Source organism: Suricata suricatta, chromosome 1 (genome assembly GCF_006229205.1).
Source record: "Suricata suricatta isolate VVHF042 chromosome 1, meerkat_22Aug2017_6uvM2_HiC, whole genome shotgun sequence".
NCBI lineage: Eukaryota > Metazoa > Chordata > Mammalia > Carnivora > Herpestidae > Suricata > Suricata suricatta.
The window spans coordinates 60,337,640-60,363,383 of record NC_043700.1 but is presented as its reverse complement, the minus strand read 5'-3'; the positions used below and the strand labels follow the sequence as shown (position 1 = coordinate 60,363,383).

At 34.7% G+C, this 25,744-nt stretch overlaps 1 long non-coding RNA gene across 2 annotated transcripts in view; it reads left to right on the top strand.

The window, feature by feature from the left end:
- Positions 1-25,744, top strand: part of LOC115299923 — a 77,328-nt gene that overhangs the window by 8,343 nt on the left and 43,241 nt on the right. Inside the window, exons 2-4 of one of the 2 annotated variants that reach the window (XR_003912451.1) lie at positions 12,385-12,483; positions 16,476-16,689; positions 17,249-17,540. This is a non-coding gene — a long non-coding RNA (uncharacterized LOC115299923). Of the gene's footprint in view, positions 1-12,384; positions 12,484-16,475; positions 16,690-17,248; positions 17,541-25,744 lie in introns of those variants that run through there. The other variant, XR_003912435.1, reaches the window with a different exon arrangement.

Here is a 25,744-nt window from a genome sequence, read left to right as displayed (position 1 = left end):
AATATATCCTATTGATTTACATATCCTCACTAACTAGTGCAGAGCCTGGCACATAGAAAACATTAAAGCTGTTCTCTGAGAATCCTAGGTTTTTCTAAAGTTTTTGGTTATTTTACTCAAACTCTAAAAATCTCTCTTCTGACTTTTCTCTTAATGTGTCCAATATTTCTTTTATTTTCTTCTACTCTTTGCCATATATTATCCCAGTAATATTTCCTTTTCACTGTGGATCTTATTTTTAAAGATAATTGTTTTGAAACCACCTAATTAATTGGTCCACATATGTTTATGAGATTGAATTCTGAAAACGTTCATCAATTGTGCAGCCAATTTATGTAATAATTATAGGTAGTCCTCATAAACCTAAGCTTTGATAATAATCATGGTACTCAGAAATATTACATCTAGGGATCTAGAAATATTTGTGCTTCTTCAATGCTAACTTTTAGTACATTTCAGATTTCAATACAGTGCTCTGGTTAAGAACTCAAGCTCTCTAATCAGACAAATTTAGAATCCAGTTTACTACTGATTTGTGTGACTATAGCCTAATTACTTAATCTCTCCCAATTCCAGTTTGTTCTTATATAAAATGGAGATAATAAATTAATTAAACTCAAACAGTTACTATCAGGATTACTAGTGAACATATAGTTGATGCTAAAAAATATTAACTTAAAACTGTTGGGAATTAGGGATTATGTACAATGGTAAAAATATATACCATATCTCTGTTACATACTGCCTGGATGGTCACAGATTGTTTTCACCAACATAAAAAGCTCCTATTTAAGAAAAAAATATATAGATCTAATTTATTTTTTGCTTTGAACAGAATTAAGGTTTCTCTCATTCTTGACAACATAGATACAAGACAAATAAGGAAGAATTGGAAAATAAATTCATTAGGATAGTGTTACTGTACTATATTCTGAACAATAACTTTTTAACATGTATTAGAAATGATGACTCAAGTAGTTGGTACATATATTCTTCACCTCAGGCAATCAACCATTATGGAATGCTCTCAGTACTAGCCTGTACATTAGCCCATATGATACTTGTACAGAGGTGCATAAAAGTTTGGTAAATCGGAATAAAAAAGCTATAATTATGAAACATTTGGCAGGAGGGGCTGGGTGGCTCAGTCAATTAGGCATCCAACTCTTGACTCCAGCTCAAGTCATGACCTCACAGTTTGTAGTTCAAGCCCCATGTCAGGCTCTACACTGATGCTATGGAGTCTGCTTGGGATTCTCTCTCTCTCTCTCTCTCTCTCTCTCTCTCTCTCTCTCTCTCTCTCTCTCACCTGTGCTCATTCTCCCTTCCTCCCCTCCACCAAAATAAATAAATAAACTCAAAAAAAGAAGAAAGAAAAAAACATTTCTGGGGGAAATGAGATAAAGATAGAGAAACATATACACTAACAGGAGAAACAGTAAAGTAGAAAAAAAAAAACTGAACTTAGAGTCTGAGTTGGAGCTAAATCCTATCTCTACCACTTACCAGCTCCAAATATTGTGTACTGGAGACTCCAGGAGACTGTGTCTCTTCTCTGGATCTTATTCTTCATCTATAACATGAGCACACTGAACTTAATCACTCTAGGTAGATATATGACATTCACTGTTTTTGCCTGTAAAAAGCCTTTGAAACATACTACATATCCCTCATGATACCTTCCTACTGAGCCGGAACTCAACCTTGGTAGCCTTCTTATTATACTCAAGATAGCCAACCACCATTATTTTTTTATTATTATTGTTAATAATAGTATTAAAGTTATCAACATATATAGATATACATGATATCAATATATAATGATATAAAATAAATGTAATTTAACGATCCAAAAGATGAATTCTAGACTCTATTATTTTCTAAATTCATAGCTTATTAGAAATATATATTAAAATTTCACTGTTATAATCTGACCTTAGATTTCTGATGTAAATATTAGAATTAGAAAATGTTTTATAATTAAAGAACCATAAAATATCCATTATGAGAAAAATACATTTCTTAGGAAGGTAACTAACATGAAAGAAGAAAAAAACTTTGGATATAATTTTTTACATGCTACTTTTAAAACAGAGGAATGAACATGACCCAAAGTGAACATATGAATGCAAACACTGACAGCGAGTGTTCTTTCCTTCTCTCTTTACAAAACCGCAGCTGACAGATATGTCTTCATCACAAGTCAGCTTAAGGACTACCATCTCCACAAAAGTTTTAAAGAATAACCCAAGTGAAGAATTTTAAAGCTCTGAGAGCATGGAACAAAATAAAAGAAGACAGACTGTGCAATTAAAAGACATGAAATCTCAGATTTAATAAAAGTAAAACCAACCCTACGTTCTTTAAAAAAAGACATACCTAATACAAAATGACACAATAATAAGATTATGGCTACTCTTTCTAGCAGTTTCACTAACAAGATGCTCTAAGTGACCATTGAATACTAGATAAAATTTAGAAAAGCATATTCTTAAATCTCTCCAGAAGATGTCAAAATAATAATAATCCAATAACAATAATAATATTAATATTACTCAGGCCAAAACCTAAGTAAAGGTGGAAGTAAGAGTGACGTATCGATGACAGCTTTTATCATGAGAATAATTATTTGATCTCATAAACTCGACTTGATGTTAGTCTAGCTTAAAGGCTAAGAGACAAAGCCTGAGCCTCTCCCAAGTAGAGTATTTAAAAGAAGACATCTACTCTAAATGTCCAGACAGAGTATAAAGATGAAGTAGATATACCTATCTTGTTATTAATAATTAGTAATAACCAGGAGCCATTCCTCACATGGCCCAAATTCCAATAATTTTTTAATTTATACCGGCCCCTGATACAGAGTTCACTAAGGGATGTGGCAGAAAAAAACCAATCCTTTGTTGGAAACTATCTTATCCCAGGACTCAGAAAACTGCCATAAATTAAATGCCAAGATATGTGAACTCATTCAAAAAAACAAAAAACAAAACAAAACAAAACACTAAAAGAAACGAAGCATAAGCAAGAAGCAATGAAACAAGTGTCAACAAATCAGATTCATGAAGACTTCAAATACAGGATTCATCAGACAGCACATAACAGAAATATGTTTTGTATGTACAAAGACCTAAAACAAGAAGAAAAACATGAATGAAAACCAAACTACAATAAATTATCAAACAAATGTGATAAAGAATCAAACAGAACTTTTAGAAGTTAAATGTATAACCATGGAATCTAAAATCATCATTAGAACAACTAAAGAAATAAGGTTTCAACGGGAAGAAATTACACCAAATGGAACACAGATAGACATGGAGATACCAATGAAGAAAAGCAGGTTAAGTGCCATGAAGGATACAATGAGGAGGTTTCAGAAATATCTGTATGAGTTACAGTCTGATTGGGAAACACTACAAAGTGGGTAGTTTGAGGAGAAGAGTGACTATTTACAAATTTGGGGTCAGTTTAAAGAAATTACATGATCTGTTTTAGTGCCCAATGGTTAGACTTTGGTGAGCACCACTACTGTAGGCCTAGAGAGGGAAAGAAGGAAATGATAATGAAACCCAGAGAGGACAGCTGTGAGGACCACTGGCTACAGGAGTCATGACCCTTAGTAAATGGACAACCAGCCGGACAAAAAGGGAGCAACAGCAGTAAGTGGCCAAGTGAACTTTCCTTCCTCCTTCTGATCTGCTGTCTGTAACTCACGTTACCAGAGGGCAAACGAAGACATTAATGTAGTCCATATTAGTCACCCTCTTAGATAAAGAGAAAGGAGCAGAGGTTAAAAAAGAAAAAAAGAAGAAAAATATTCTTAATAATATACATCTGAGGTCCCAGGTTAAAAAAAAGAGAGAGAGAGAGATAGACAATGAGGCAGAGGTAAAATTTTAAAAAGACCCAGAGTTTTTCAAAATGGATAAAAAACCTAATACTCAAATTCTAGACCCCAAAAATTCAAAGCAGGACAAATAAAAAATAAAATACTATTTAGTCAAATCATGAAGAAAGAGTAGAATATACACATAAAAGGAATTAATTTAAATGCAACTAGATGAAAAACACATCTTAAAAGAACAACAATTTCACTGACAGCTAACTTCTCAAGAATAACTATGGTAGCCAGAAAAAAGTGGGATACTATTTCCTAAGTGTTGAAATTAAATAAATGTCAACCAAGAATTCTAAACTCAATGAAAATATCATTCATGAATAAGAATAAGTTAATAAAATCTTAGAAAAATACTGAGAGGTTTTGTCACCAACAGAATTATTCAATCAATATTATAGAGATGTTCTTTAAACAAAAATAACATATACACATAGAAGGTCCTAGGTATATGAAGAAATGAAAAGGAAGCAAACTGGTAAGTATGTGGATATTTGAAAAAACTTTATAAAACTGTAATAATAACATTTAGATAATTAAAAATAGAGACAAAGCTAAAATATAAAACCAGGATAACATACAAATGAAGCACAAAGTAATTAGAGATAGAGTGATTGAAATTCCCCTGCAGTGTTTGGAAGGAAGGTTGAGATCCTGTTTGGGATCGGACTTTTAAATATTCATGTAAGGGGCGCCTGGGTGGCTCAGTCAGTTAAACATCTGGCTTCAGCTCAGGTCATGATCTCACAGTTTGTGAGTTCAAGTGCCGCATCAGGCTCTATGCTGACAGCTCAGAGCCTGGTACCTGCTTTGGATTCTGTGTCTCCTTCTCTCTCTGTCCCTCTCCCAATCAGGCTCTGTCTCTGTCTCCCTCTGACCTTTCTCTAAGTAAACATTAAAAAATTAAAAAATAAAAATAAATAAATGTCAACTGTAATAAAAAGTATGTTCTTAGAATACAGTGAAGTTAAATTAGATGACCATACCACAAAGGTACTGGGAACTTCATAAGCACTGCAAATTAAATAATATATTTTTAAATAACCCCTGGGTCAAAGAAAAAGTCAAAAAATTTAAAACATATATTCAACTGAAAGAAAATGAAAACAAAAATATCAAGATTCATGGGAATCTTATCGAAGTAGAGCTTAGAAGTACTATATGCCTATATTATAAAAAGAAAACACATTCTCAAATCAAAGTCCTCACTTCTTTAAGAATGGGAAAAAAAAAAAAACAAACCCAAAGTAAGCAAAATAAAGTATCAAAGAAGAAATCAATGAAACAGAAAATAGATTTAAAAACTAAAGAAAATCCATGAACCAAAAATCTGGCACTTTGAAAATATTAGTAACATATATAAACCTCTACTCAGATTGATCAGAAAAAAATAGAAGACACCAATTACTAATATCAGGAATGATAATAATGACATAACTCAGATCCTTCATGTATAGCAGTATTTCATGAATAATAATTTGAAATGCATTAAGACATTCTGAATAAACATTCAGAACTAGACAGGAAAGAGAACTCCTGATAAATTTCATCCTTATTCAGAGGTGATATAAAAAAGTAATGTACACAAAGAAGTTCCCAATACTAACATCAATTTAGTGATGGAAATTGGTGAGTTGTATATATGAAATTATATGCACAAATAATTTGTGTTCCAAGTGTGTACTGCTATGGTGTTATTAAGAAAATAATGCTTCAATGACTCCTTGATTTGCTGTCAAACTAGGGAAACCTGTATGGATTGTAAGAATAATGAAGGTTTTGAATACATATGAATATGGGTTTCAATTATGACCTCACTAGTTCCTAATGGTATGACCAGAAATCATTAATCTCATTTATAGGTAATTCTACAATAGAGTGTCAATAAAATGAAATAATATATGCAATAATGGGTAACTTTTTAAATGAAGTTAATTCTTATTTTATTATTTTTTAATTTTTTCAAACATGTATTTATTTTTGAGAGACAGAGCTTGAACAGGAGAGGTGCAGAGTGAGAGAGGGAGACACAGAATCCGAAGCAGGCTCCAGGCTCCAAGCTGTCAGCACAGAGCCTGATGCCGGGCTTGAACTCAAGGATCATGACCTAAACCAAAATCAGGCGCTTACCTGGCTGAGCCCCCCGGGTGCCTCTCTTATTTTAATAATAATTAAAAAACAGCAATAGAGAAAAGATCTCTCCTGAATTCCTCCCTCACTGCCCACTCAACCATCAGAAGAAAGCATCTAGAATGATAATGTCAATATAAGAGAAAGATGCCTGGCTACAGCCAGAACTGAATTCACCAGTGTCCGTGCAAAGTAGAAATAAGGAAATTACCAAGAGAAGGGGATCAGATGCCTAGAAATGCAAAAGGCAGCTGTGAGATGTCTCAACAAGACTGTGAGCAAGGGAGAGAGAATCATCAAGCTACAGTTCTGGCAATTTTTCTTGTAAAAGCTTTGAGCCAGAGACAATTACTACTATTTACAAATGGCCAATGGGCTATTTGTATCTACCCCAAAATCCGTATGTTAAAGTCCCAAACCCCAAAACGACTGTATTTCAAGATAGTGCCATTAGGAGGTCCTTAAGGTTAAATGATATCATGAAGGCGGGGCCGGATCTGATAAAGTTAGTGTCCTTCTAAGATGAGACAGGAAACAGCACTCTCTTCCCTGGTCTCTCTTTCTCTGCACACCAACACGCCACTCCCCATCCCGTCATGTAAAAACACAGAGAGAAATGGGTAGTCTGCAAGCTCAAGAAGAACTCAGTAGTGCTGGCACACTGATCTCAAACACCCGCTCCCCAAAACTATGAGAATATAAATGTTTCTTAAGCCACCCCATCTATGGTATTTTGGTATGGCAGCCTGAACTAGGACAGCTATAGTTCTTATTTTCACTCCAGTAAGTACCGTGGGCCTATTGAAGGTAGGTTCTATATTAAAGAAGCTTTCGTAGAATGAAAACACAAAATATGTATAGGATGAAAGATCCTGTCCTTTAGATCACCACTTGGGTGGACGTGGAGGGGAGGGGAGTTTACTTTGAGTCCTATTTTCCCTGGTGACCTTAAATTCCACTTGTCCTTCCATCCTTTGGCATTGTCAGCTAAGCCTGAGTGCTCTGCTCTTCAATTCTGTTCTTTCTCCTGCCTTCACTACCCCAATATATCAAGTAGCTGCCATGTCACCAGAGCGACTATGCACCTTGGAGAGCCAAACAGTAGAGCAGTGAAACATCATTCCTCTTTTTTTCTTTCATGTCTGCTTGACTCACATATGAAAGTATACAGGCAGAATATACTCAGCAAATAATGAAGCAACTCGTTTGCAAAGAATTTTTAAAAACTAATTCATGCAAGGAACAGAGACTGATAGGCACAGCTCTTAACAAGACACACTCTCCCTGGAATTTGGGATAAGAATTTCAAAGAATTTTATGCCTATCAAAAATCAACCTGGGGATAGAATTCCATCAGCCTAATCATGATTCTTGCCTTTGAAGTGCTCCTTTTGTTTTTTCATGCCTTTTCCTCTGGCACCCTTATTTCATGCACAAGATGATAAATATATAGGCATGTTTGGGGAGCTTTTCAGTTTAATAAAATTCCATCAAAGTCCAAATGAAGTGTGAATCTAGTTTAAGGCTCTTCATTATTTCCTTATGTATATGATCAAGTTATCCAAAAAATCTTATGTCAAAATGCCAAGTGTTTGAAAAAGACAGACCACGGATCACAAAGAAAATAACTAGTCTCTAAACTTGCTCCTAATTGTAAAATGTATTCTGCTTAGATAATGAGAATTTACAAACCCCAAAAAGAGAAATGGAACTTATGGATGCAACACTAAATGGATGTAATGTCAAATAGTTTTAAAAACAAAGTGTTTTCAACACACATATTTATTTAAAAGATGAAAATTGTACAAATATGTCCACCCAAGGTGGCCGGATCTGGGTTTCGGTATTGCTGTACCAGGGTAATTTGGCTCAGTGGCCCAACCTTTCCCTCTTACCATCTGTACTTATGAGAATGACTCATTCAGTGACTTATACATCATATTCAACCAGAGCGTACAGCCAAGCAATTTAAAACGACTTGGAGAAATAAAAATCTATCACCTCCACAAATATGCATTTACCCTTCATTTAGAAACAGTGTCTTGTATGCCATTTCCTGGCCAGTTTTTCTTACTCGTACTGCTCCCTGCGTTCCTAGCCTGCTTAATTGGACTCAGGTGTATTTTGAAAGCCAAAATTCTCAGCTATTTTCCCATAAAGGCAGGTGTCCAGGAAAACCAAACAAAAGGGAAATCTGAAAGGATAGCACTTTAGGTCCTATGATCACGAACTGGCTCTTATCATGAAAATTTAAATGTTCATGTTTTGAGGGAAATAGTAAACTCATTTTGCAGAAAATTTCAGTGTGCCATTCTAGAAGCATAATAAATTAAGCTACTTTATATAGGCCATAAGAAGCCTTAACATATGTGCAAAGGTATATTTCTTTATGAAGCTTAGCAAGAATTAACTCCATTTAATAAAAATACCTTTAGGGTTTGTTATGTCCACAGCATCTATTAAATGGATGATAGAGTTTATAACTTTATTATTTTTTTATTTTGCCCATATACTTCTAGGCTCACCAGGGACATTATTATTGTCATTTATAATATTATCAACAAAGATTAATAAGCTTGGGGCAGGGACAGCAATATCTTCCACAATCACTACTACTATGAAGGTTAAGTGAGATTATGTGTCTGACCACATCTAGCACTTAATAAGTGTTTAATAAACATTGGCTTACTCATGGTTCTGGCCCTTAAAAAACTTATGTTCTGTTAGGGTTGCCTAGTCAATCATTACCTATAGTGTAATTTTTTATGATTGTAATAGGAGAACCACTCCCAGTGGTACTATAGGAGCAGAACAGGGCACTGACATTTAAACTTAACTATACAGAAGAGATTACCCTTACAATAAATTTTGAAAGACATGTAAAACTTAACTAAATGGCAGGAAGAAATCTATTTAAAACTGATGGCGGAGAAGGACAGATACCATATGTTTGCACTCATAGGTCTAACAGAAGAAACCTAACAGAGGACCATAGGGAGAGGAAGGGGGAAAGAGAGCTGGGGAGAGTGAGGGACACAAATCATGAGAGACTACTGAATACTGAAAATGAACTGTGGACTGAAGGGGGAGGGGGAGGGAAGGAAGGGGGTGATGGTCATGGTGGGGGGCACTTGTGGGGAGAAGTATTGGGTGTTATATGAAAACTGATTTGACAATAAACTATTAAAAATAAAATAAAAGATCTGAAATACAGTGAAAAAAGAAAAACTGATGGAACAAATCCTCACAGAAGTGAGAGAAAATGTAATCTAGAACACAGTGAAGAAGCCATTAGGATGTGCAGATTAGCATGAAAAATTTATTCCTGTTCACAGGCTACAAATGTGCATGGATAATTATGATGGTTTGTATGTTCTTTAATGAAGATGTCAAAGAAAATCTTATGACATCAGCTTAGAATTATATACCTAATTATTGTTAGTTTCTAATATAGACCTCAAAATGGAAAAAAATATCCTTTAATGTAACCAATGTTTTAAAATGCATATTCTTTCATTCAATAAATATTGCAATTAATTGAATGATAAGTATAATTAGCCTACTAGGGAAAAATGTCTTATGTATGCATTTGCAATTCACAGTGCTTTTACCTTTTTAGTAAACATTTATCGTCTTCCATTTATTTCAATAGTTCCTTTCCAGAGAGAATAATGAAAGGCTTGTAAAAACCATCATAAATAGGATGAAGAGAGAGTGATTATGAAGTTGAATGTTTCCATTACTGTAATTTACCCTTGACTTAGAAAAATGGCTATATAATGAAGCACCATTAACAATATTCACAAAAGAGTAATAATACAATAAATATGTATGTGTATATTTATGTCCACCCACTTGCTTTGAAAATGTATTGCCCAGTGGCCACAAATGATCATAACACTTATTATACTGTACAATTTTGGGTGAATTAAGTGATTAGAAGATTCCAGGAATAGTTTTCAAATAATATTAAAAAATAAGAAATGTTATCAAAGTTATACTATCATGCCATTAAAAGGAAAAAAATTAAGGGTATATTACTGTTTCCCAGTTTATGAAGAAAGGCAAATAATCCAAAGCCTAATTGGAATTTATGTATATCCTTTTAATATAATTTGTTGTCAGGTTAGCTAACACACAGTGTATATTTTTAAAGAATAGTTAAGTTTAAAAACAAAACTCATTATCACGTTCCTCAGTATACGAACACTTCCTGTCACTCAAATGCCCCACCCATTATATTGCAAATGAGTGCTAAAAATATAAAAATGCATTAGGTTCTTTAAACTTTGCTGTTTAGGAGATTTCTCAACCAATAGGCAAATATAAGCTTAAGAAAACAATGGTGATATAGTAAATCACATATTTCTCTTAGTTTTTTTCTAGTCTACTCTGGTTACGAATAACGTTCTGATTTGACCAGGGAATATTCCATTCTACCCAGTGGAATTTACTGCTGGTTTCGTCCATCTGGCCTGTTCCATTGACTCTACATCACAAAACGTCTCTCCACCATGAATTGCTACCTACGGGGCAGTATTAAGAGATCAAACATAAACACTGTGGCCCAATATGAAATCTCTATACTAACCACTTCTATTTCCCCATACTCAGTTGCTCGTTTTTTGTCTACTTCATGTTCATCCATCATCCTCATTCTCTCTAGTCTCTTGGAGAAGGAACTATAACTTGTCCTCTGTGTGGCTTCATTCTTTCCCTAGTGTTTAGAACAGAGAGGACAAGTGAATTAGTGCAAGAAAACTGCATTCTTGTTTATGAGGTATAATCACTTTATGAGCAGCAAGCACAGTAGATCTCTTTTGGCAACCACTAAAGTGCTTACTGAGTCAGGATGAATATTAGAAAAGTAACACTTTCTGAACGCTAGAGGCCTAAGTTTACTTTTCTCTCTTAAGGAATTAGTATAAAATTCAAACCTTGTCCAGCATTTCTCATAATATTGAAACACTGAGCTAACTAAAAGTTTATTCTTCATCAGTGTCTCCCAACATACAAAATAACCATTAGCAAATTCTTTTGAAAAAATAATAATGAATCTCTAATAGAGTATACAAACATTTTCTGAGTTAAAAGTCAATTTACCTCCTCCAAGTCTGCAAATCATATCCATAAGGAATAAAACATAATTTTGTGAGTTTCAAGTTACATAGAAAGTTATCACATTTTCCCTCCCTCTTCACCACATACAGAGGGAGCACAATTACCCTATCTCCATCCCCACAGAAGAATCTTTTGAAAGAAAATTGAAGGACAAAAGTAAAATAAACATATCTGTATATGATTTTCTTAAAGTTGTGTTTGATTATTATATAAAGGACTAATTTTTTAAGGACTAATTTTTTAATTTTAATTTTTAAATGACACTGTAATAGGTACTTCACAGAATTCTTAAAATTGAAATCTAATGAAGCAGAAACTGATGAGGTGCAATATGCAAGTTACAAGTAAGAAATAAATCAAATATTTATTTCCAAATATTTAGGTTTTGCATTTAATAAAATCTCCATTTAGACTTCTTGGAGCAATTTTAACAAAAGTTCTAGAAAATATTAATTTTTAACTTGAAAAGTAATTTCCTCTTGAAATCTGTACTAAAAAAACCTAATGGCAAAAATGATTGCATTTAAATGAGTATAAATAAAATTAACATTTGGCTATAATGTTGGCTACACAATTTTACCAAATTATATCTTATTAGGACTGATTCTTCTAGTTATTAGTTTAAAACAAAAGCTGAATGAGATTGATTCTTTGATCTGAATATCATCAATATAGATTACTTGTACCATAGCAGATCAAATTATTAGATTAAAATAAAAACATATGGAATGTCTATCTCTTCTCTAACACATTTCTTCAAGTTTATACCAAGTGTCATTCTAGCGTGAGTGAGTATTTCTAAAGAGATTTTTTAAAAGGTAATTAATTACTCTGTAGAAATTATTTGATATTACAGTGCGAATCAACTTTCTAAAACTGTCCATTAGAAAATGCTAGTCAGAATTTCTTTCTGTGTTAAAATAAAAGTTCAAAGATCAGCATTTTTCACCATGGTTCAGCACACACTGAGATCCAAATGTGCAATCTTGGGCTTTACAATGTGTGACAAACCCACAGCAAGAGATGCAGAAAAACAATAAAGGAATCCCTGCATAATCACTGCATGAACACTAACAAATTTTCTATAGGCTTTCAGCTCCTGGTTTGCCAATTATACAAGTAAGAGGGCTACATCATAAACAAAGGAATAGACCAAAGGGGAGTAAATACAGAGCTAAAAGGTAAATGTTTCTAATGAATATTCTTTCCTTCTAACTTCCTTTCTCCTTTTCTAGATGTACTAAGCACTGTGCACCAGATACTGTGTCAGGCATCAGAAATCCAACTATGATGGCATTCGGGAAACAGACAGTGACTGCAGCCAAGAGCATGAGGTGAGGAGTGGTAAAGGATTAGAAAGACTGACAGAACAAACTCAACCTTATTACTGGATCTGTCGAGATGGCTTCTCCAGGCATCCGTTCTCAAGGTGGTATGAAACATCACGAGCTAACTGTTTTTATGAAGCTTATTAAGGCTTAACATTTTTCCACGAGTTAGAGGTCAAACTCAAAGTGATCTTATGTTGTTCTAATTAAAAATAGATGCACTACTTAACAATAGCAACTAGTTGTGCAGCTGTACCTAATACCCACAGTATTCACAGAAAATATTGACAGAAAAACAAAACCTGGCAATTATTAAGGAGGAAGAAAGAATCATATCTATTTTAAAAGCATTAATAGCTTGCTGTTTATAAACTGGAGGAAAGGGGTTGTTTCCATATGTGAATTGTCTATAATGTACTCTGGGTCCAACTAGATGGAGTATTGAAGGACTAAACACTGTACTGCTTTTCATTTAGGACTTATTTTAAACTATGTTGGGTGCAGAAAATCCTGAAGACATGCAAAAATTATCCCCTCTCTACTTCTTACTACTTCTGTAAGCTATCACCAGTCTCAACGTAACTGGGCATCAATTTTCTCATCTTTGTGGCAGAGATAATACTAGCTTCTACATTATTTTTTAAAGTTTATTTATTTTGAGAGAGCGAGCAAGCGAGCATGTGAGCTGGGGAGGGGCAGAGATGGGGGGGGAGAGAGAGAGAGAGAGAGAGAGAGAGAACCCCAAAGCAGGCTCCCGCACTGTCAGTGTCAAGCCTGATGAAGGGCTTGAACCCATGAACTGTGAGATCATGACCTGAGCTGAAATCAAGAGTTGGACACTTAACTGAGCCACCCAGGAGCCCCATTAATGTCTACTTTAGATTTGTGAAAATAAAATGAGATAATCAATGTTGGATATGTGTTTAACTGTCCAAATCTTAGTTGTTAGTTGTTCAAACACTAGTCTTGCTGTTGCTGTGAAGATATTTTTAGATGTGATTAACATTTAAATCAGTAGAATGAGTGAAGGAGATCCTATCCGTAATGTGGGTGGGCTTCACTGAAAAGACTGAGACCCCAAAAGAGGAAGGAACTGTGCTTCCAGTCTACCTTCACACTCAAGACTGCAACATCAGCTCTATGAGTTCTTCGCTGGAGAACTCCGATTCATGGGGCCATATAGACCTCTTCTAAAGTATTGTTATGCAGGCTTCAATAACCTAGCAATATTCCTAAAGCTATCTCTCATTCTTTCTCAAGACAATCAGCAATAAAAAGAATCTACACTTGCTGGGATATAGGATTAAAATATATTAAAAATACCAATCTATTGACGAGATATAAAATAAGAGACCTGTTTACCAACTCCCTCAAGGCCAAGTTTTAAGAGACAGTTTGATACCAACAGGTATTAGTATGACCTAAAAATATTTCATCATATCCCACTACCTCAGACCCTGACTAAATATGATTGGCCATTAACACAGCAATGCCAAGGGTTGAGTGAAAGGGACACAATAGTGTTTTACTTGATCTTGATTGAACTATTAACCATAATACATTCATTGGTGCTAGTCATAAGCACAGAATAGAAGCAAAACACGCTCTTTTAGTACCATCCATCACTACCTGAAGGTATCAATCTGACTTTTTTTCTTCTGTTCAGACTGATGCATATCTCAAGGAAAAATAAATCATACCATTTTTAAATAATATTTCAAGTAATATCAACTCTACTAACAATTCTACTATTTAATTGGTCTAAAATAATTAACTCTCTAGAGTCAAAAAAGATACAGAAGTACAGGATTATGACAATAGAGAACCAAATCATGACCAAAATATATTTCTGCCATAAGAACTGAGGAATCCAAGTAATCTTTTCTGAGATGGATAAAAATCACAAAGACAGTCAATTTTTATGTTGCTATTTTTTTTCACACTGCTGTCTCATAGACATATATTCATTATATCTACCAGTAAAGGCTTTAATTTTATGGGTCTTCTATGATAGTAAATAACCAAGTGATAGTTCTTTCAGAAAGTATATTCACCTATTCTGTAACTGAGTATAAGGTCTCCTAAATGCTTAAATTCATTCATGGATTTTCCTTTATTTTTGTCTTAAATTCAATTTGATTTATATGTCACTATCCGGCTATATATATTTTGCAGAGAATATAACTGAATTAAGGCATGTTTCTGACCTCATGGAACAAAAATTTACTTAAGTGGACTGCATAAATAGTCATATAAATAATATACATTGAAGTTAGACACCGTTTTCTAATATTTTCCTTTGTGTAGTACTTAAGCTTCAAGTATACTGCAACAAAGCTAAAAAGAAGTAGGACTTTAGTCTTCTGTGCATATCGCCGGCATCTGGAAAAGTACCTGCACATAGAATCTGCTCATAAATCCTAATCAAATAATTAAATGTGTGAATTATTTCATATAAGTGACTTCCTTGTGATCAAATGAGAGATTATTCTGTAGGTAATAAAACCAGGACTCAGAGATACAAAATTAGCAAGGGTGAGAACTGAACATAGACCCCAATGTCTTTGACTTCTAATAGTGCAACTGCCACACCAAGAATTCTGTGGCTGGTAAACATCAAAGGAGATTATTGTGGGAAAAAAATTAATGTAGTCCTACACTTCAGACTTGATACAGAAATATTTTCAGGCTTAAGGTAAAACTAAGAACAAGGTTGTTTTATGGTTTTTTTTATGTCTAATAAGGTAGGTCTTTTAACGAAGAATAGAGATACACCAGACGTGAGTTAACAAAAGCAAATTTCAATACTGACACCTACTAAGCATTATGTTTCTTAAAGAGAAAAATAGGTCCTAAGTTTAAAGAAAACTAAGAGTTACAATTTTCACAATTTTGGGTAAAATACTACACTAACATGCACACAAATCTGTGTGTGTGTGTGTGTGTGTGTGTGTGTGTGTGAGCACATGCACATGATTGAGAGAGAGAGAGACATGGAGAGAATATGGCTATCAGTGTAATCCTGGCACCCCTTCAGATCCTAAATCAGCACTGCACAACATTGACGAGTCAGGGAGGAATAGTAATTTCATCATCAGAGCTCCTCAGGGGTAACAATCTTCCTTAAAGGGAATGCCACAGAACACTTCTTATGGGTCTAAAACAGAGCACTACTATGCAGATCCTTTCACAAACAAAATAATCTCTCAGTTTTCTAAAAAGACATCCTTGAACCCAATTACATTCATCATTCAAATACAGAATATGTCTCTAAATTAAAATACTCCACTACGATAAAGTTGTATCATCTTGCTTGTAATTATCATGGGAAGTCTTCTTAGCAAAGGGATAAGGTGTATACAAGATACTTTTGACTTGGGGGTGCTTTAGCCCCCTGCTGATATAGCCAGAGAAAACAGGAAAGCCTCTGTAGCAAAAAGGGGACTCAATGCTAGAGGCCAACCTGCAGGATAGACAAAGGGAAAGTAGAAAAGCAAGAGAAAAGTTATCTCCAGAGAGATCAGGGTTCTCTGAAAGAAGGTAGATAAGCCAGCCTCACTGCAGGAAAGAATTCAAGATGAATACAGGTGTCAGTGAGGTTTTCTTATCCCCTTTGATTTAACTATTTCAATTAATGAGATGACAGAAGAACAATTATAATTATTTATGTACTTCGCATCAGACCTAGGGAGCCCAAGTAGTAAGTAATGTGTGTTCTGTGCCTTCCACTGATTACTGGAGGTACCATTTTGTATATGCTACAATTTTAAATCATGTATCGTGTTTGGAGGGTTAGTGTTTTCTCTTTTAAAATGAAGATTTATGCCAAATACTAATGAAATTTTGACATTTCAAAACAACTGGCACATTTAACGACAGGAGTTAAAGAAAGATGACTCTGGGTGGAAAATGAGAATTACAAAGAAGTAGGGAACCATTTCTCCCATGAATTGCAACAATGTGGCATCACAATTGTCTGTTGGCTTTTTTTCCTCAAGGTAAAATGATGGTATCTAGACAGTAAGTTCCAGGCCTCAGTTCACAGAGAAGAAAAGCACAGAGTACCAACTTTTCCTATACTGGCTGATGGTGTGCTGTAGGATGAGAACACATTCTCCTCCTGGCATGACCTGTGGGAGACTCCTGGCTGTACAAGCAGTTGATTCAACCGCTGGCTGGCAGGTGCATAACCGCGGGTGGTGGAAGTAACAGGTATGGAATATGGATAAAATCACACCCTCTTCTTTCTAGGAGTTGATAAAACTAATTTTTAGGAAAATCACTCAGCACAGGGTCCTACACAGAATAAACTCTTACTAAAGCAAAGCTTAAATTATGAAGAATTAATAAGCAATACTTTTCATTAGCCCTGTATTGTAATTTCTATGGGCATCAATTCTCATAGCCATGTCCAAGCAGCGAATGTAATGCTTGAACAAATAAAGGAAAAAAGTAGCAAGTTTACATAAATTATGAAATAGTACACTGTGTAATAATGTTGAATAGTTTCAAAGTCACGCTATGTCCCCAAAGTGGTAGAGAAACCATTGAAAAATACAATTTTCCTAATTAACATTAGGGGAAAACACAAAAGGCCAGCATAAGAATTAATTGCCTGGAAATAAAACACATGCACATGTGCACGCATGCACACAAATACACATGCTGTAAAGGGCCCTTTAATGAGAAAATTTTACACATGTATTCTGAAAGGCTATTAGGACAAATGTCCTTTTTATAAGATACTATTAATATGTCTTCTCATTTGCAGTTAATTACTCTCCATCCGGTAAAATCTCTAGGAGACTTTTTTTCTCTCAAAAGAAAATTTTGATTTGCATAAAAACAATTAGATGCTCTATAACCTATAAAAAGACTAAACAGGACAAGAAGAATACTGAGAAGAAAATTTTGTTTAACCTAAGAATATTTCAGTAAATTCCAGGGGAAGGAGAATTTGAATGCTGGTTGATTATCTACAGCAAGGACAGACCAGCAAAACCCAACTCCATATTAGAAGGTAAACTCTCCCTGCCAGGGGTTTTGCTTCCTTCACCACTGAATTTCCAACAATGACTAGTATTTATATGTCTTAAGTGCTAAATAACTTTTTAACTGAAATCACAAAATGCTGAAAAAGGTGATATCTTTTAGTCATGAAAGCACTGAAATAAAAAGACAAAATTTTTCTAAAGTATGGTTGTCAAAAATTTCACGATTAGGCACATATATTCATTTTTTTAGGTTAAGAATTTATGTTGAATTACAGCTTCTGTTCTGGGAGGAATATTATTAGATGTAATAGATACAGATTTATTAGATAAATTCAGCATGTGTTAAATTTGAAGAGATGAAGAATTTTTTTTCATTTGAACTTTAATGTAAAAGTTTGCAAAAATGAGGATTAGTTCAACTAGCCTTTCAAGAAGGACAATCATATAAAATTACAACCTGATAGTATTCTAGCTGCCCATTTAATGTCCATCTAATAATTATTAAATTATAATTCAGAGTTGCATTGACTATGAAAATTATACAGTATTCAGTAACAATAAAATTAAATTTGAGGCTTCGGTTTTATTAAAATATGATAGCTGGCAAAATTTTTTCTTCATTGCAGCTTATGTAACAAAAGAGACAGTGAAATATCATCTTTAAGAAGATACCAAACACTTTACTTACATTAAGATAACAAACATGGAGGTATCCTTAACTCATCCTAATCCACAGGGATGTTAGGCTTACAAGACACTTTAAATCTTACTTACAAAATAGTAAGATTTAGTAAGTAATGAATTAGTAAGTAATAAATGTTAGACTAATGTAGAACTTAGTCTTTAAGGCACAAGTGGCATTTGAATTGTAATGTCCATTTACCATCTCTGTTTCTGCTGCACTGGGCTGACCCATCTCTCTCACCTGAACCATGTAATATCTTCTCCTTGGGCTACTTGCATCCATTCTACGTACCACTTGCCTCTCGAACACTTGTTTTTAATTCTGCAGCCAAATAAATATTCTCAAAGTAAAATTCTCATCATCACATTTTCTTACTAAAGATTCCTTACTAGCGTCCCATTGCTCTTAGGGAAAACGCAAAATTGGTCTGCAAGCTCCCATAAAGCCAAGATCCCTTTTCTCCCATCTCAGCCAGAAGATGCCTTCCTTAGGTCCTCACACCCACCAATTATTTGTCTCTACAAAGCATTTGCTTGAGCATTTCCTCTCCCTAGAATACATTCGCCTCCTTCTTTGAATCCTTAACTCCTACTCAACCCTCAATGTTAGCTTTCAACAGTCTTGTGTATCTTTTATATCACTTTGGTATACACATATGTGTATATCACACACACACACATACACAGGACACACATGCACACTATACATATGGTGTGCTATATAAGGTAAGGTATATATATTCATACATAATATATTTTATAATCCTCTCTACTTTACCTTTCCTTCATTCAATCTTATTACACCATGCCTGTGTTTCACTGCACAGTGCCTTCTAGGGAAATGAACAGATATTTAAAGGACCTGATTTGGTAGAATAATTAATTTTATGATTACCTTCTTAGTGTTTTACAGCTATTAAGCATTTCATTGCCAATGGAATGTTTATCTGTGGATTTTGTTCTTTGGCCCATTTTAATGAGTTTCAGAGGAAAAGAAGGGAAAACATACCTTTTACCTAAAGTCCTAATTATACAACACTTATGTTTTGTAGGTGGTATGCATGATTGAGTCCCAAGAGAGAAAGCTTATGCTGACAAATGATTTAATTCTATTTACATTCAGGGAATTTGTAATGTGATATTACAAATATAATTTCAAGAAGTTGTGGCATAGTCCTTACCTAAATACATTAACTTGAACAGAACTTAAAACTAATAGTACTTTGTGAATTGTGTTACAGCAATATATAAAGAAATTACCAAATCTAAGGAAAAATAATCTATTTTATATATAGAAAAATCTTTGAGTTAAGACTGCATTGCCATGTTCTAAGTGGTGTGTAGCACATCTGCCTGATGGTATGAAAATTATAATCACCTTCCAAAGAAGCATCATAATTTAGCACTGTTCATTAGAGGAACTTTATTAAAAAACTACCATGGAAAAAATATCTTTGAAGTCATTTTATTTGGAGATTTTAATTTGTAAGATCTCAGATTATCTTATGATACCTCTTCCGTGTCCTCAAACTGAAGTTCTTTCATTTTGGCATCTATTATCTATCAGGCACACAGTTGTTATACTTTTGAGCCTTAGTATGTGCGAAAATTAGGCTCAGAGGTAGAGAGAAAATGATGAGCAAAAAGCATGTACAATCTTTGCCTTCATGGAGCTTAAAGTCTACATGAGTAAATTTATATTCATCAAAAAATTTCACATAATATGTATGTATATTGATATATATATCATACATAAAATATCAAAATTACTAGTAGATACATAGCAAATGTTTATCCTATGAGTGTTCCCATGCAACACTTGCAAAAATAAAATGAGACACTTTAAGGTACAAATAATACATTAATAAATTTCAGCTGAAATCATATAAACATATCTTCTGAGGTGGATGTACAGGTATCAGGAAAGTTAAACAAGCTATATGTATAAGTGAGAAAAGCAACTTGCAAAGAATTGTGTAAGCCCATTTCTTTTGGAAAAGAAACCTCTGTTCTTTCCTTTTTTCCTTCCTTCCCTCCTTCCTTCCCTCCCTCCTCGGTCCTTCCTGCCTTCCTTCCTCCCTTCCTTCCTTTTTTCTGTATTTCCATAACATATAAAATGCAGACTTTTTAGTATCTACATGTAGATTGATAAAAACGTCTGTGCAAGAAACAACAATCACTAATATCGTAATTACCTTTGCAGACTAGGGCTGAAGGAGTTGGAGTCTTCTTTCTAACTCTATATACTTTTGTACTACTATAGGCTCCACAATCACTATATATGTGATTTTAATTAAACAAACTAATTTCAATCTAAACAAAGAGGAAGACGTCAAAGTCAACTACACGGCCGTGCCCAATATGTGTAAGTCAAGACTGTTGTTATCAGGAATGGATAATTTGAAAATTTCCCCCATCAACATCATATTTTTCCTTTGAAAATGTAAGCCCACACTGCTCCATGCTCTTTTAAATGGAGATAGAGAATGCCCGAATATAACACTTCTAAAGGGTTCTTATAAAAACCCTTCATGACAAATGATAAGGTCTCAGATTTTGAAGTGACCTAGAGATCAAGGTCTAAATCCCTCATTTTTGAGCCAGAGAGTTTAAGCTTGAAGACTATTGCCAATTTGGCTTTAACTTCCCTCTGCCTGGTATAAACAAGTGCTAATTCTTATACTTTGCTCATGTTTAATATTTTTAAAACTTCAACATTTTCCTTTCTGTAATTGTTTTATTATTGAATTTTAATAGGTAATATAACTTTAAGGTCTAAAAACAAATACAAAAAAATTAAAGGGCAGTATACATTGAGAACTCACCCTGTTCCCATCCACCTGGTGTCTCCCCATTCACCCTAGATAATCACACTTATTATTTTCTTATATTCTTCTAGAGATGATATACACAAAATAGTCAAATATGAAAGTACAGAGCTACCCCTTTTGATACCTAAGATAACATGTCATACTACACATAAAATTTTGAAACTTTTAAACAATTAAACTTGGAAACCTGCCCGTGTTGCAACACAGAGAGCTTCTCTACTCTCTCATACATAGCATGTTATAATAGGATGCATGATAATTTATTTAACCTGTGACCTATTGATGAACAGCTGGTTTGTTTCAAATCTTTTGTTAAAACAATGGTAAGATGAATAACTTAGCGCCACGTCATTCTTCAATTGTATAATTCATCTGTGTCTCCTTCTCTCTCTGTCCACACCCCATTCATGCTCTGTCTCTTTCTGTCTCTCAATAATAAATAAAAATGTAAAAAACCATAAATATCTCCTATCATGAAGATAGGAGAGAGCCAGTTTCCCCACAGCTTCACCCAAAGACTGTTACCAACTCTTGAACTTTCCCAATGCTGTGTATGAGGAAATATATTGAAAACTCTGTTCAAATGCTTCATTCGCTGACCAAGATGTTCTATTTCCTTCCTACACTTTGTCATAAGAGTAGAAAATCTTTTCCTCAGTTTGTCATCTGCCTTCTTGCTTTGTTTGTGATATCTGCTATGTACAAGTTTCTAATTTTTACATGGTCAAAACCATCAATCTTTTCTTTCAGTCTTCTCACTTTTGAATCAGAGACAGAAAAGCTTTCTCACTCCAAGGTTATAAAGGAAATATCCTGCTTTCTTCCAGTGCATTTCCTGTCACACTATTTACATTTACACCTTTAACTTTTGGAGCCCAAACTATTCCAGGCTGATGCCACAAGCCAGAAACTGTGCTGGGTGATGGATCCCCAACAAGATTACAAGTAACTGCCATCACAGAATATAAAATATAGCACAGAAGAAAGCCAATCATCACGCTGATTTAAGTAAAGCGCAGCGAACTTCATGAAAAATAAAGTTCATGGTTTTATGAAGGCATATACCAGGGGGATTAAGTCAAGTGTGGAGGAGGGTAAAAATTACCTTCACAAGAAAGTGACATTTAAACTGAGGCAGGAAAGAAAGTTACTGGTTGTTAGCCAACTGGAGGACAAAGAAAGAAGTGGGAAGAAAGAGTGCTCCACCAAGAGGTTCCTTTGTAGAAGGTCCCAGCCAGCTGTTGGGGAATCTTAAAAGTCAGGTATGAAATCTGGACATTTTTTCTGACAGTAAAGGAAAACCATTAGGAATGGAAAAATTGAGGTTCAGATATAGATATTTACTTAGTACAACAGAGCAGACTCACTAAAATGTAAAGCTGGTTTAGTCAACAACACAATATTCTCTCTGAAACAAATTTCTACATGCCTTATTGTAAATCCCTTGGATTTTCCAATTTTCTCTTAAACTCTTCAGTTTTCCATTTACAGTTTCTGTCTTTCCCCGCCACCCATTGATTGTATAAACTTGCAAGATTTGATTTTAAATAAACTGAAAAAATAACATCTCTAGTGAATATTATCTACATGCTTTTACTACATTCTTTCTCTATTATGTATTTGCTGATTGGGAATCGACTTTTAGTTTCTACAACAAAGAGAAAGTTGTTTTTTCCTTTCTACCAAGAGTTACACAACCACTGTTAAGCTACATACACAGGAGGATACAATCTTCCCTGAAGAAAACAATGAAAAAAGTTATACCAATGCTAAACAGCAACCAGAAGTTTGCCTAGCCTACTGATAGAAAGCAAAACCTCCCATAGAAATGAGTTGGTTTATTTTTATTATTATTATTTTTAAATAGTTTATTATCAAATTGGTTTCCATACAACACCCAGTGCTCTTCCCAAGTGCCCTCCTCCATCACCACCACCTCTCCCCCGCCCCACTTCAACCCTCAGTTCCTTGTCAGTATTCAATAATCTCTCAAATTTTGCGTCCCTCTCTCTCCCCAACTCTCTTTCCCTTTTCCCTTCCCCCTGGTCCTACATTAGGTTTCTCCAGTTCTCCCGTTAGACCTATGAGTGCAAACATATGGTATCTTGTCCTCCACCTGACTTATTTCACTTAGCATGACACCCTTGAGGGTTTTAAACAAAATGAGTTGGTTTAAAACTCAGTATTGAATGGGATGCCTGGTGACTCAGTCAGTTAAACATCCAACTTTGGCTCAGTTCATGATCTTGTGGTTCATGGGATTGAACCCTGTGGGTTCAAGCTCCGTGCTGACAGCTCAGAGCCTGGAGCCTGCTTCAGATTCTGTGTCTCCCACTCTCTCTGCCCCTCCCTTGTTCACATGCTCTCTCTTTCTCTCTCTCTCTCTCAAAAAAATAAACATTAAAACTCAGTATAGAATTAAATGCTTAAGAGCAGACATAATCAAACATTACTCCCTTCACAGTATTGCCCTGGAAGCAATAATGGACTTTTGACGTCAAGCTGACCATTTGAACACACAAGAGAGAATGGAACCTGAACCAAACTGTCCCCTTTGACTTAACCTAGCCACAATGCCTGGGAGATAGATCAAGCTTCTTAGTGAAGATGAACTGGATGCTAATACCCAAACCAGCATAGAGCATGTTGTATAAAAGTGTTGGTAGAGCAAGATAAGTGTTCTGTGTATGGATAGTGGTGATGGTAGCAAAACAAGTGAGAGCACTTGATGTCACTGAACTGTACACATAAAAATGGCTAGAAGCGTAAGTGTATTTTCCCACAATCTTTAAAAAGTACAAAATAAAACTAAGCATGCTGAAATCTAAAAATAATATTGGTATTAAACAGCATAAGTCATTCTAAACAAAGTTTGTTGCCCTCATAAATTCTTTAAGAATTGTATTTAGATAATCAGGATGTGTGTTAAGAATAAGCAAAAATATCAGATAAACCTATTCTGAGGCTTATTTCTGTTTGGATTTACTTTATGTTGCATTAACATACTAAATTAGTTTGATTAAGACTCTAACACTGATATTATGTGATAAACATATGGTACACACAAGGCATGTGGTTAAATGCGTATTTAAATAACAGAAATGTTGTAATTATCATATTAGACCTCATAGGAAGATTTCTTTCCAAGGTTAATCAATCCCTAAGTAAAGAGGTCTTACCTAATGCTGCCACAGATTAGCACAACATGTTTCCTATAGAATCACATATCCTTTGAAATAACATTAAGTCCTTAGAGACATAAGGATTGTTGAAAAGCAATGTATTTCTACAGTTAAATTTCATGCTTGTTTTCATGTCACTTGGGAGTCAGTTCTTCTAAAAGGAAGAGCTATTTACACAAATTGTTGCTACTAAATCTGGGGAGATACAAATATAAAACTTTTCCTCATTGAGTGAGAATATACCCAGATGACTTATAAAAAAAAGTCACTTACTTTCAGGAAAAATAAACACTAAAATTCCTTCTATATTACAAAAGAGAGTAGGGCTAGTTACAAAAAAATATATATTTATGGGGCGCCTGGGTGGCTCAGTTGGTTAAGCCTCCGGCTTCGGCTCAGGTCAGATCTCACGGTCGTGGGTTCGAGCCCCGCGTCAGGCTCTGTGCTGACCGCTAGCTCAGAGCCTGGAGCCTGCTTCCAGTTCTGTGTCTCCTTCTCTCTCTGCCCCTCCCCCTCTCATGCTCTGTCTCTCTCTGTATCAAAAATAAATAAAACATTTAAAAAATATATTTAAGGGGTGCCTGGGTTGTTCAGTTAAGTGTCCAACTTCAGTTCAGGTCATGATCTCACAGCTTATGAGTTCAAACCTTGCATCAGGCTCTGGGCTGACAGCTGTGTCTCCCTCTTTTTCTGCCCCTCCTTCACTCACACTGTCTGTCTCTCTGTCCCTCTTTCTCTCTCTCTCAAAAATAAATAAAACATTAAAATTTTTTAATTAAAAAAATATTTAAGGCCATATCTACATTTCCTTGCCACAGTCTTTTATTTTAGCTAAGAGATTAATAGAGCAAATATTGATTTCTGTTTTCAATAATCTTTAAAAACATGGAGTAATTCTGAAACTTCACAACCACCAAAGTGAATAATGTGCTTAACTAGTGTTCAGTTTCTCCTCAAGGATAGAAAAATTGCCTCGATTGATTGTTATGTTAGAACATGGCTCTCCCTTATAGACCTGCCATCCTAAAAGAATTTGTATCATTATTAGCCAGCCTCCATGTGACCCAGTTGTATGAAACCCTGAGAAAAGATACTTCGCTCACTCTTAACATCTTGACATCTTAACTGTCATTCAAACATTGATCAACTCTAGGCGCTAGTTTCATTTATTGAATACTTGTTTGGAAGGAAGCTTCATCTTCCTCTACTGTCAGATCCTTCTTAAAACAAGAAACAGTACGATCTGAGAAGAGAAAGAGCTCTTTCACTTCTAATTAAAAACTAAGACTTGCTCAGATCTATGTTTTTATAGACTTCCTTAGTAGGGGAGACTCACAAGAATAAAAGCCTCCAGGCAATGCTGAGCTATTTAAGGATTCTTAGGTTTCTTAGATAAATTAAAGATCTCAGAAGAGTTCATTCTTTTCTCTTACCATTTGGTTAGATATTATCAGTTTCTTATAATACAAGAGATAGTCTCCAATATCATACCTGTGGACAGGGCCTTGAAGGTATGTGGCTAAATCTCAGTGCTAGGAGGGAGAATTTATCCAAAGGCGTGAGCATAGGTCAAAGA